Source organism: Corylus avellana, chromosome 5 (assembly GCF_965113065.1).
Source record: "Corylus avellana chromosome 5, dhCorAvel1.hap1.2, whole genome shotgun sequence".
In the NCBI taxonomy this organism is placed as follows: domain Eukaryota; kingdom Viridiplantae; phylum Streptophyta; class Magnoliopsida; order Fagales; family Betulaceae; genus Corylus; species Corylus avellana.
In genome coordinates this window covers 24,003,787-24,015,966 of record NC_142494.1, presented here as the reverse complement: position 1 = coordinate 24,015,966, position 12,180 = coordinate 24,003,787, and the positions used below count along the sequence as shown (strand labels likewise).

The window sequence follows — 12,180 nt, the reverse complement described above, 5'->3', positions numbered from 1 at the left end:
ATATTTCACTAGAAACTTGCCTTCATGTTTTAGATCTACGAAAGAATGTCGACCGGCCAGAATTAATGAAAAATATTACGCACCACCAAATATTAATACTTATCTTCTCGATCGATCATCTTCATGCCCGGAAGGACCTTCTTTTACTCTTGGGATAACTTCAGAAAACCCCCCTGAAGTTCCAGCCGATTTGAAAAGACCCCCCTGAATTTCCAAAACTCTCATTTAAGCCCTCTGAACTTCCATTTTCTCTCACTTTGGACCCCTTTAACATTAAACTACGTCGTTTTGAATGTTTTATACCCATTTTACCCTTCCCCAAAACTACGTCGTTTTGTGTCCTAAAATTACCCAGCCTAAAACGACGTCGTTTTAGGCATTAATTTTTATTTTTTTAAAAAAAGAAAAAATTAAAAATTTTTAAAAAAAAAAATTTTAAAAAAAAAAAAAAAAAAAAGAAAAAAACTGGGGTGGCTTCAGCCACCCCCTTGGCCAAAATGGGGTGGCCGAGCCACCCCATTTTGGCCAAGGGGGTGGCTGAAGCCACCCCCTGGACGGTCTGGGGGTGGCCGGACCACCCCCTTGGCCATGGGGGTGGTCCGGCCACCCCCAAAAGGGTTAAAAAAAAAAAAAAAAAAAAACGGGGGGGCGGGGGGGTGCATATGGGGTGGCCGGACCACTCCCAAGGGGCTGGGGGTGGTTTCGGCCACCCCATACGGCCGGTATGGGGTGGCCGAAACCACCCCAGCCCCTTGGGGGTGGTCCGGCCACCCCCAAAAACACCCCATCCCTTTTTTTTTTTTTTTTTTTTTGGGGCCAAGGGGGTGGCCGGACCACCCCCTTGGCCATGGGGGTGGCTCGACCACCCCCAGATCGGCCAGGGGGTGGCTGTAGCCACCCCCGTTTTTTTTTTTTTTTTTTTTTTTTTAATTTTATTTTTTATTATATATATATTTTACTTTTTTTAATTAAAAAAAAAAATTATGCTTAAAACGACGTCGTTTTGGGCTGGATATGTGTTGTGATTTTAGGACACAAAACGACATAGTTTTGAGGAAGGGTAAAATGGGTATAAAACATCCAAAACGACGTAGTTTAATGTTAAAGGGGTCCAAAGTGAGAGAAAACCAAAGTTCAGGGGGTCTAAGTGAGAGCTTTGGAAATTCAGGGGGGTCTTTTCAAATCGGCTGGAACTTCAGGGGGGTTTTCTGAAGTTATCCCTTTACTCTTTCTTTGTTTTCCTACAAGGCTATATATCAAGTCTATAGCATTCTTGATTTTAGAAGCTATAGGTAATTTTTTATATTTTGTCCAAGGATGACTAAGACGTCCTAGTTGTTATTGGAAGATCGACTTACTATTTAATTTTTCCAATTTTCTAGAATATATATGCATGATATTATTTAGTTTTTAAGAGTCTTTTATGAGTATTTTTATTTTCTTTTTGAGAGTTTTCCTGCATTAATTTGTGGTGGATGGCAAATTCCCATGAGCTATGTCAATGCCAAAAAGCAAGGTTACATCAAATTGAAGTTGAGCATTGAGCGACAACATGGGCCAAAATGGCCAAAACCCGTAGACCATTGAATGGGTCGGTCTGGCCCGAAAGAGATGATCTGGTTCTAACACGTTGGATCGGGTCGAAAATATTGGATCTGGATGAGTTTGAATCTTTTATTTTTTATTTTTTGTTTTTTGGGTCTGACATGTGGCAGAGGGCTAGGGCTGACGTGGTGCACTCTTTGAGGGACATGTGGCAGAGAGAAAGAGAAAGGAGCATCTGGCGTGGGTGGTGCACGCGCCAAGGGCTGTGGCCGTGAGAGGCGCATGCACTGCACGCACCAACCCTAATTAGGGTTTCGGTGCGCGTGAGGCGCGTGGATCACACGTGCTATAAGGTGGCCAGGGCGTGGACGTGCATGGAACACCATGGGACGTGCGTGAAAGACTGATAGAACCTTTCGGAGGAGCGTGAGAGTGCGTGGTATCTTAGACGGCTGAGATCTCTTCGGATTTGGACTCGGAGGCGTCTAATCAATCATCTGGAGTGGAGTGTGTAGATTCGGCGCTGCTGTGGCGGGGCGTGGAGGCGATTGCCGGTGTGAGGAATCCCTGGGTTGACTGACGGACAAAAGCTTCTAGTGGAGCGTGTGAGCATGTGGAAGCTTGGACGCTCTAGATCTCTTCGAATCCGTACTTAGTGGCGTCTGATTTGTCGTTTGAGGAGGAGCGTGTAGCTCTGGCAAGGGCAGCGGCGACATGTGGAGGCGTGGGGAGAAACTGAAGGTGGCGCGTGGCAGTGCGTTGGAGGGCCGATAGTGGCGGATCTTCCACAGATCTATAGATATGTGCCTCGCAAGCATAAATCTGGGATAAATTTTCCCAGATGAGGCTGCAATGAAGGCATAGAAGAGATTTGAGCGGAAAACCGCTTGGTAGCATGCAGACGACGGGAATTGGGAGGTCGCTTGAGGGAGCACCGAAAAACGTCAAAGACGTTTATTGGAGGCCAGAGAAAATGGCTCTGATACCATGTTAAATATATTGTGAATATATTGGAGTGGAAGCATAAGAGAGAAAAGAGGGAAAGTAGAAGGAAACAATGGACTACATTATATTGATAATGATATGATGTGATATGTGATTACAGATGCCTCTATATATAGAGAGATTATGAGTGATAAATAAGAAATCTTAGACTAAACCTTATAATATATAAGGTACCCTAATAAAATAATATCAAATATTCTAATAGACTCATTCAAGCCAATGTGTTAAATCAAGCAAAAGGTTGGGTGTCGTAGGGTCCTAAAAACTGGCCCACATGACTTCCAAGACAACTCCAAAGACCCGCCATCAAGTCAATTGTTAAGTCTTCTTCTTGTATATGCATTATTTTACATTATCCACGTGGAGCTGAAAATGTTCTACAAACCGAACTATAAACTGTAAAAATAATTACCAGAGAAATAATCTGAAACATAATTACATACATTCACAATATATTTATACAATCCTTGTTCGACATATATAACTTTTCTAATCGAATTAAGTTGTACACAACTCTCAAAAAGTATACATACATTATAGCCAAAAAAGGCATTAATGTCAACTAGACACAAACCTAATGTTTCTCAAGCAATACTCATGTCCAGGTCACCAAATTCTATGTCGGTCGATCTCCTCAAATGCTATGGGTCATAATGCGTGTAACCCTCGAACTCACTTGTGTCCTCTGTCGCTATAGCTGTAAAATTAACAATTTTACAAGTGAATCCACAACTCAATAAGCAAATTACTAAATGCACCCACCCATGCTCGATATGTGATGTGGCCCTCATTTGTTCTATTAAAATTAATCTCTCTTTCGTTTATCTAGCCTTCATGTACGAAAGGACATCGCTGTCAGGCTGGCATTCTTGATTTTAGAATAAGTAATCTTTTATTATTTAATTTTTGTAAGTATTTTTAGTAACATTTTACACAAAATTGAATCTTTCATGGTATCATATGATTTTTATTTATTTATTTATTTTTAGAGCTTTCCATGGATTGCAAATTCCCAAGCTCTCCTTGTGCCAAAAGTTTACATGACATTGACGTTTGACTCTCAAGTCAATGCCTAAAAGCTACATGGCTCATTCAAAGGAATGTGTTAGATCAAGTAAAAGGTTTTGCGTATATTGGGCTGCGTTTGGCAAAGGAGTGGCCCAAACCGGATCTTAAAATTAATTTTTTTTTTTTTTTTTCAAAATTAACTTCAACATTCTTACTTTTTACATCACATCAATCACTTTTTATTAAAATCAATACAAATCAAAAGTTTTTTCACTTTTTTATACAAAATATTCTTACATTTTTTTTTTTTTTTAATTTTATTTATTTTTTTTTCACATCAATCAAATCTGCTACAGTTCGGCCCACTTCCTTTTTCAAATCCTTTGCCAAACACACCCTAGGTCCTCTAGAAACTCGTTGGAGTTGGTGATGGCTGGAGGAGGTGATGGAGTTGATAGCACTAGACTTGAAATATCGGCTGCTCTTGAACTTCGACAACTGTAGTCGGCATCGACTACTATGACCGGGATTTGAACTTCAAAAACTTTTGGTCGGCATGAGCCAACTATGGGCCACATGGACCAAACAAATGCCTTTTTTTTTTTTTTTGGTGCTAGGTATGTGACAAATGAGCAAAACAAAAGGCTTGCTTTTGTTCTTTCTAGCCACAAACCACAAAAATATCAACAATAGAGAAAGATGAATTGTTGGCTTGCTGGTGGAGCTACGCAGGTTTTGCCGTAGACCAAATTAAGGGTTAAATACTTCAGACCCCCCTGGGTTTTGCAACTTTATTTTTTTCTCCTTAGGGTTTCATTTTTATCACAGGAGGTCCCTGTGGTTTTGATAAATGACCAAGTTAGTCCATCCGTTAGTTCTTAACGGAATTCCACGTGGACCAATCAGATGTTGACACGTGGCACCTACTTAATTTTTTTTTTAATTTAAAAAAAATTAAAAAAAGGTATATATATATATAAAAAGAGAAGGGAAAAAAATTGGGGGTGGCTCGCCATTTGGGGGTGGCCGAAACCACCCTAGTGGGTACTAGGGGTGGCTCGGCCACCCCCAATGGTGGTTGGGGGTGGTTTCGGCCACCCCCAGTGGGTACTAGGGGTGGCTTGGCCACCCCCATGGAGATTAGGGGGTGGTCGAAACCACCCCCAACCACCATTAGGGGTGGTTTCGGCCACTCCCTAGGCTCCATGGGGGTGGCTTCCATCCGGCGAGATGGGGGTGGCCAGGTCACCTCCTTGGCCAAAGGGGGTGGCCGAGCCACCCCCAAATGGCCAAGAGTCACCCCAAATTTTTTTTTTTTTGAAAATACATTTTTTACAAAATTTTTTTTTTTTTTAAAAAAAATTAAGTAGGTGCCACGTGTCAACATCTGATTGGTCCACGTGAAATTCAATTAACGGATGGACTAATTTGGTCAATTATCAAAACCACAGGAACCTCCTGTAATAAAAATGAAACCCCAAAGAGAAAAAAATAAAGTTGTCAAACCCGCCCGGGGGGGGGGGGGGCTGGAGTATTTAACCCCCAAATTAATTAGGCTTCTCTTTGAGACTTGAACAAATTTGAGTCCACAACTGAGACAATAGGCGAAGGCACACAAAAAGCACATTGGGACAAGTGGTGATCATGTAATATGACTTTAGAGTCAAATGTCTTGAGTTTGAACCTAGACTCCATCAATTACTCTAATTTAAATTAAATATTTCACGTGTTAAAATTCATTTATTAAAAATAAATTTTTAGGACAAGTAGTAATTTAATATTTTTCCATTTAGATTGAAAATATCTATACATATGTTTGTGTTTTATACGATTGTGTCATTAATTACATCATCCTTGGTTTTCATGGGTTTTCTTGGAGGAAACTGGCCAATGACATTTTCTGAGTTTTACAATTTGAAATATTGAAGCAATGTCTATTATATAATGAGTATTTGCTGTAAAGTTAATGATTTCTAGATTTGGTGCTCTTCTAGCAAGCGAGATAATTGAGAATTATTCATTTACGGAATATTGCTGCGGCTTTTTTCAAAATTTAAATTATTTTTATATTTCAAGGTGCATGCATGCATGCGTGGCATTTGTTGTTTCACTGGTATATATGGAACTTTCCTGTCGCGTAACTAGAATTAATATTCATATATAGCTCTGAGAAAAGTAGAATAATATTCATTGCTGAAATCAAACGTGCAGAACGAAGCAAATAGACCGACTTTTCGTCGGCTCATGAGTTTTATTGTGCAAATATATGACATCAAATTAAAGCAGAGATAGTTTTACAGCAAGGAAAGGAAAAGTAACAGCAACAGCAGAAGCCGTCGCTAATTTCCTGAAGGCGTGTGTATGTGGTTATGGCGGCATACATAAAACCAAGTTATTCTTCACATCACATAAACGACTTAATTAATTAATACAACCATGCATCTGAGAGCAACGTACAACTTCATTATGGAAACAGTGGTGGCCTATTATAAGTAGTCGGTGGCGACCCTGGCTTAGTATTTGGACCCGGGCAAGCACGACTGTAACCATTACATGGCTCTGGCTTTGGCTTTTGTGGACGAGGCAGGCAAGACCTATACTTTGGAGTACCGCTGCATGCAGCAGTGGCGGAGCCAAACAATTTATATTGGGGGTGCCGCTAAAATTTTTTTGGCGTCCTAAAAAGTTTTTCCACCCTATAAATTTGGTACTTCAATTTTCATATTAGAACTTAAACCCCATAGGCAATTATTCTAATATGACATATTAGAACTTAAACCCCATAAACATCAATTTTCACTGAACTCATGAAAGTGCAGTGATAATTAACACTTTAAATGTAATTAACCCATCCAATTAGTAATCCTAATGTTCACATACCAAAAGCTACCTTCGGTGCGCAGTTACTGTTTTAACACAACAGTATATATAAATTAAAGTCCTTTTCATTTACATTTTTTTAGATTTTTTATAAATACCGCTTATGAGTTGTTTATTATTGTCCATTTTTTTTCCCAATAATTACGGCCTCAAAATAACTTCTCTAAGTTATAACTTGAACTTTGTAAGAAGGTAGATAAAGAAAAATACATAGAATTGTAATAAAGTCCATCCCTTAAATAAACCAACTGACTCTGTCAGCTCTTTTATTTTGAATACAATATTACATCAAACGGTACGTAGAGGTTCTTGGAGTTCATTAATTATTGCAAAAAAGAAAGAAAGAAAGAAACAGTAGGTTTAATTTATTCTGAGTGCACATCAAAGCAATCAGAATAATATGAAGCCCCGAAAACCATATATATATATATATATATAAAATAGACAAAACCTACTTCTTGACCACCAGACGACAGAGAAGATATGAGCAACGTCATCATGCCTTATTGCTCAACCACATGCTGCTTCAGGGCTAGCAATTACGCTTGTACGGGCCACATGATTTAGGTGCCGGTGGCTTTGAGGGGACCGAGAGACAATTACTATAACCGACGCCGCGACCACATTTCACTGCTGGCTTGTCTGGGCTCTTGGTTCCAACTGTAATGGGGGTTTTCGCTGCACCATTATTAAAGTATTGATTAAATAATTAAATTTATTAATTCTCATCAACTTAAGCTTTGGGAATAAATGATGATTTTAACATGGTATCCTGAGTTATTTACCCTCATTTCAATTAAATATTTTACATGTTGTGCCCCAAATAATAAAAAAGAGTTTGAGTCCAGACATGATCAGTAAGTGTTAATTAAAGTATTGATTAAATGATTAAATTTACTGATTTTTACTGGCTTAAGATATGATCATGTATAAAGACATCATAATATAACCAATCTGAAGAAACTAACAAGGAAAAACTCGGTACACAACAATTAATAAAACTAGTGTTCCATAATCCGGCCAAAAAGTGAAAGACTAAAGTGTGCCTAATTACTATTTGGTTAGAATCTATCAGTTTAAGAGCAAGAAAACTCGTTTTAATTCAAAGAATTCATCATATATAGACCGATTAATGGTGGAAATAATTAAGCAATATATATATATATATATATTATAAAAAAAAACAAAAAAAAACAAAAAACGAGCAACAACTATGTAAAATCTAACACAGACAAAGAACATGAACATCAGAATTACAAGTAAAATTCAAGGCAAGTATGGAGTGGAATAGAGCGATAATCTCACCAGCTAATTCTCTAGCTAAAACCGAAGAAGGATTAATGAAAAGTGTGGACACCAAGAGAAGGCAGATAAGTAGAATGGCCTTCATTTCGGAAGTTGATACTGCAAACCTTCTCTTCTTTGCTCTTATTTATAGACCATCAAAGTGTGTGTCTAATGGATTGATGGATACAGTAGAACAACGACAAATGAAGTAGGATACAGGAAATTGCCCAAAACAAAGCAGTGGAATATAGAATATAAAGTAGAAAAGTCTTATACATAAAGCAGACCACATAAATTAAATAAAATAACAAGTAAAAGATTGGTAGATAATGACTAAATGAGTAATTGGTTGAGTTTTGATTGGCACCATCCACTCCCATGGACGACTCTTGTTGTTATTGTAATTTGAAAATTTGAAAAGTCTTTTTTGAAGTAATATTGTACGTAGAATATGCTCCTATTGCATGTTTGACTGCGAGTCTTCAATATGGCCATAGAATTTTGCAAACATACGTTATAAAAATATCCCACTTGTCGAATCAAACACTCAAACGCCAAGTCTCCGGTCCTAAAATATAATACGTTTGGTTGTTTAGCCAGAAAACACAAGGCCCGGCCTCCTACAAAAAGTACCCCACATTGATGCTGAAATGTAGAGGAAATTTCATTGAAGGTACACCTGTTCTATGGGCTTTTCCTCCTATTTTCCGCTAGCTATGGGCTTGATTTTACCAAAGAATCATAATGAGAACGTAAATTCCCAACGATTTATGTGTTGGGGAGTCCGTTTCTTATTTTGTACGTGCTGAAGCAATTTATATAGCATAGACGTACTGAAGCATGTAAAATAAAAAGGCACCACTTAATTAGCTACTTTAGGTACTTACATGCGAAAAATCCCACGTAAGATGTACGTGATGTCATTTTCATTTACTTAGATAGCAATTAGTAACGGAAAGTGTTAATTGTAAATTTTTTAAACATTAGGGGGCCGGGGTACATTGCAAATTTTTAAACATTGGGGTTCAAATTGAAAAATACCTCAAACTTTAGGGGGTAAAGTGAATTTTCTCCTTAAAATATTATTTTTTTACAAAATACAAGTTCTCTACCTACCATCACCTTTTTTACAAAATTCCAACGTACGTACACAATCTCCAATTAAAGACAAAAAAATGAAATAGGAGAAAGGAAAGAGAAATGTCTATATTAAAATAATATATAGGTCGGGAACCACTTTTGATCCCTTACACATTGTAAATGTTGAAAGATAAATTTAATTGATCATTCAATCAATACTTTAAGGGCGACAACAAGTCATTTGGATATTTAGCTGGAAAACAAAAGGCCCTCCTACAAGAACCCCACCAAATTTTACACATGGCCGGTTGGTTATGTGAGATTTGACGCATAATTTAATGGACGTGCCTCATGTTATTTGAACGAGACAAAATCTTGTTCGAACGTGATAAAAAATTCATGATAAAAGAGAAGTTTAAAACTCAAGAAACACATGAAAAATTCATTTTTTTTTTTCTTCCTAAGTTTCGACCAGGTGAGCGAGAGATAGCATGCAAGAGGGGTAGAGGATGTGAGGGAGAGAAAAACTGAAAGTGTTAGGTTCGTGTCTTGGCTCATACGATGTCTAAAACTTGTTTTTATTTATTTGGGGACTGGATAGTTGTGTTCTTAGGTTAATTTACAAATGAAGATGATAAAGATCGCTTCAAGAAGACAAGTACAACAACAAATGTCCGTACATTGACAATGCTGTCCAAACATGATGAACCCAAAGACTAAATGTTCACTATTAATTGAGTCCGGACATGGACAAAGTTTAATTTCTCTACACGGTGAAAAAAATGGCCACTTCTTTATGCATAATTTTGGGTCCTAACGCCTTGCATCATACAAAAGGATTTCATCACACTAATACCAATGTCAGATTTTCAGAGAGCAATAATTTGGGCGGTGGTCAAGGCCCACAACATTATTGTTGGGCGGTGGTCAAGGCCCTTTTTTCATAAAAATATTACTTAGAAAAAAAGAAAAAAATATCATGGAAATTACTATTTTTTTTTTTTTTTTTTTAAAAGTGCGTTTATTTGTTTGTTTGAGAAGAGGCGTTTTTGGAATATTGTATAGCAAACATAGCGTTGTCTATTGTGTTTTTTTTTTTTTAAAAAAAAAATATGGAACTTTTATTGATGAAATTTCACGAGCATAAAGCTCATACAACATTGAGCATAAAGCTCTGAAAAATCATGGCAAAAAACTATGACAATTACAAAGTTATAAAAATGACTTCAATCTTTCACTAACTCATGTACAAATACATTTAAGGAACAGATCTGCTTCGTGTAGACTAGATATAAGACATGGGTAGCCCAAAAACAAAAAACAAAAAATAAAAACAAACTAAAAAACTAAAAATCCGGCCGTGAGAGATAAACCTCCACGCCAATCTACTTCCAAAAACGGAGACCGGAGGAGCACTAAATCTAGATCTTTCCTTCTCAAAGATTTCTTTTTTTGTTGCTCGAAGGAAGAAAAGAAGAAAGATTTCTAGAGAGAAGGCAGAGCCTCTCTCTCACTTAGAAATTAAAAAGTTTGCCTCTCCCTTGATGATTTTGTTTTCAAACTGGTAATTCTTTCATATTGTATCCCCATGAAGGCCCTATTGGTGATTGTCGTCCAAGCCTCCCAACTATTGTATTGCAAAGCTTAATTTCCAAATTCAGTCGATATATAATTGTATATGACGCTGAAATTAAGTAATTAGTGGAAGTCCAATATTACACGCATAAGCAAATAAATATGACATCAAAAGTATATATATATATAGTTTTACAGCAAGGAAAGGAAATACAGAGATACAACACATAACAGCAGAAGCCATCACTAATTTCCCCAAGGCTAATTGTGTGGTTATTCTTCACCATTAATTCCGGCCTCTTCACATAATTAATTAAGCAACTTAAATAATTGATACAACTTAATTGCCATCTGAGAGCCAGCAACGTACAACTCCATTAGTGAAGCCAGATATTTCTTTTTGAAAGGGCTGCACCTAGCATCCACGACTGTAAGTCGGCTTACATTTCTTTGACGGTGGCTTTGGCTTAGTAGGCAGGCAAGAAGAATATTTTGGAGGACGGTTGCAGCTGCGAACAGGAGGGGCGGGTAAATCCGCTGCAGTAGTACTCTTGTGATGAATACTTGTTTCTCCTGTTGCATTAGGGAGAAATATTACGCATGGTATTATTCCCTTAATTATCACATTATCCATTCATTTGTAACAATATCAACCAAATTAACAAATCAGTATATTGAAAATAAAAAAAACCAAGGGGATTTGGTAGTCTAACCAGTTTGAGACAGTTCTCGAGCTTTTGTCAAGGAAGGAAGAAGAAGGATCATGGAAGCCAAAAGAAGACATACTACAAAAGAGGCCCTCATAATTGGAGATAGAATAGAATGTGTGAGCTTAATTTTCCATCTCTTATCTACGCTTATTTATAGTCCATTCTGGGCTAGCGTGTCCACACGCAAGCAATTTTGTTTACTACTATTTCAATTATTAAAACACATTGATTGAAAAAATATCCAATTCGATAAGACAATGAAAAGCAAAGTGATGTGTTTGGAAGCTGAGTATCTGCTACTGGAATTTAATGCTAAAACCCCACCTTGATGCTGAAATATATATAGAGGAAATTTCATTGCAAGGCAGCCTAGGGGCCTAGCTTCCTCGTAATTACACAATAGCAATGTGCATGTGTTTGCGAAATCACCACCAAAGAATACTTATCTTCTCAATCGTCTTCAAGCATGGAAGGACGTCATAGTTGTTATATATTGGAAGACTTCTATATTTAATTTTTCTAATTTTCTAGAATATGATTTTGTTTAGTTTTTATAAGTACTGCTTTTAGGAATATTTTAGACTAACTTGATCAGTCTTTTATGGTACGTACTATATGATTTTTGTTTTGTTTTTGTTTGTTTTAATTTCATAATATTTCAAATTTTAACATAGTATAAGAACAAGTTAAATCAAACCATGTTTCAATGATCTCTTCACTCGGTTCATTTTCCTCTTGTAGTTGATTTTTGTGATCCATAATGCCAATGTGAGATTTTCAGGGGAGTATCTCTTTATCCCGAAATCGGATTCTCTCCAGTTCTGTATTTAATTAGAAAAAAAAAAAAAAAAAAATCATTTGGGTGGTGGTCAAGGCTCACAACATTATTGTTAATTAGTGTTTTTTTTTTTTTAATCCCATGAATGGCCTTTTTGCATCTAGGATTAATCTTACTTAGGAAAAAAATGGCAAGATCATGGCAGTAAACTATCTAAGAAAGATATGATCAGTCAAGTAGAAGCCTGGATATTTCACTAGAAATTTGCCTTCCTGTTTTTTCTTTTTTTTTTCCTAATCAAATTGCCTCCTG

The 12,180-nt window shown here is 37.1% G+C and overlaps 1 long non-coding RNA gene across 1 annotated transcript; it reads right to left on the bottom strand.

The window, feature by feature from the left end:
- Nucleotides 1–10,531: 10,531 nt before the first annotated feature.
- On the bottom strand, nt 10,532–11,198 carry LOC148585950 (uncharacterized). The gene is made up of 2 exons (XR_015912196.1): nt 11,094–11,198; nt 10,532–10,953 (listed from the first exon to the last, which is right to left on the bottom strand). It is a non-coding gene; the product is annotated as an uncharacterized LOC148585950 (long non-coding RNA).
- Between the last annotated feature and the right edge of the window lie 982 nt (nt 11,199–12,180).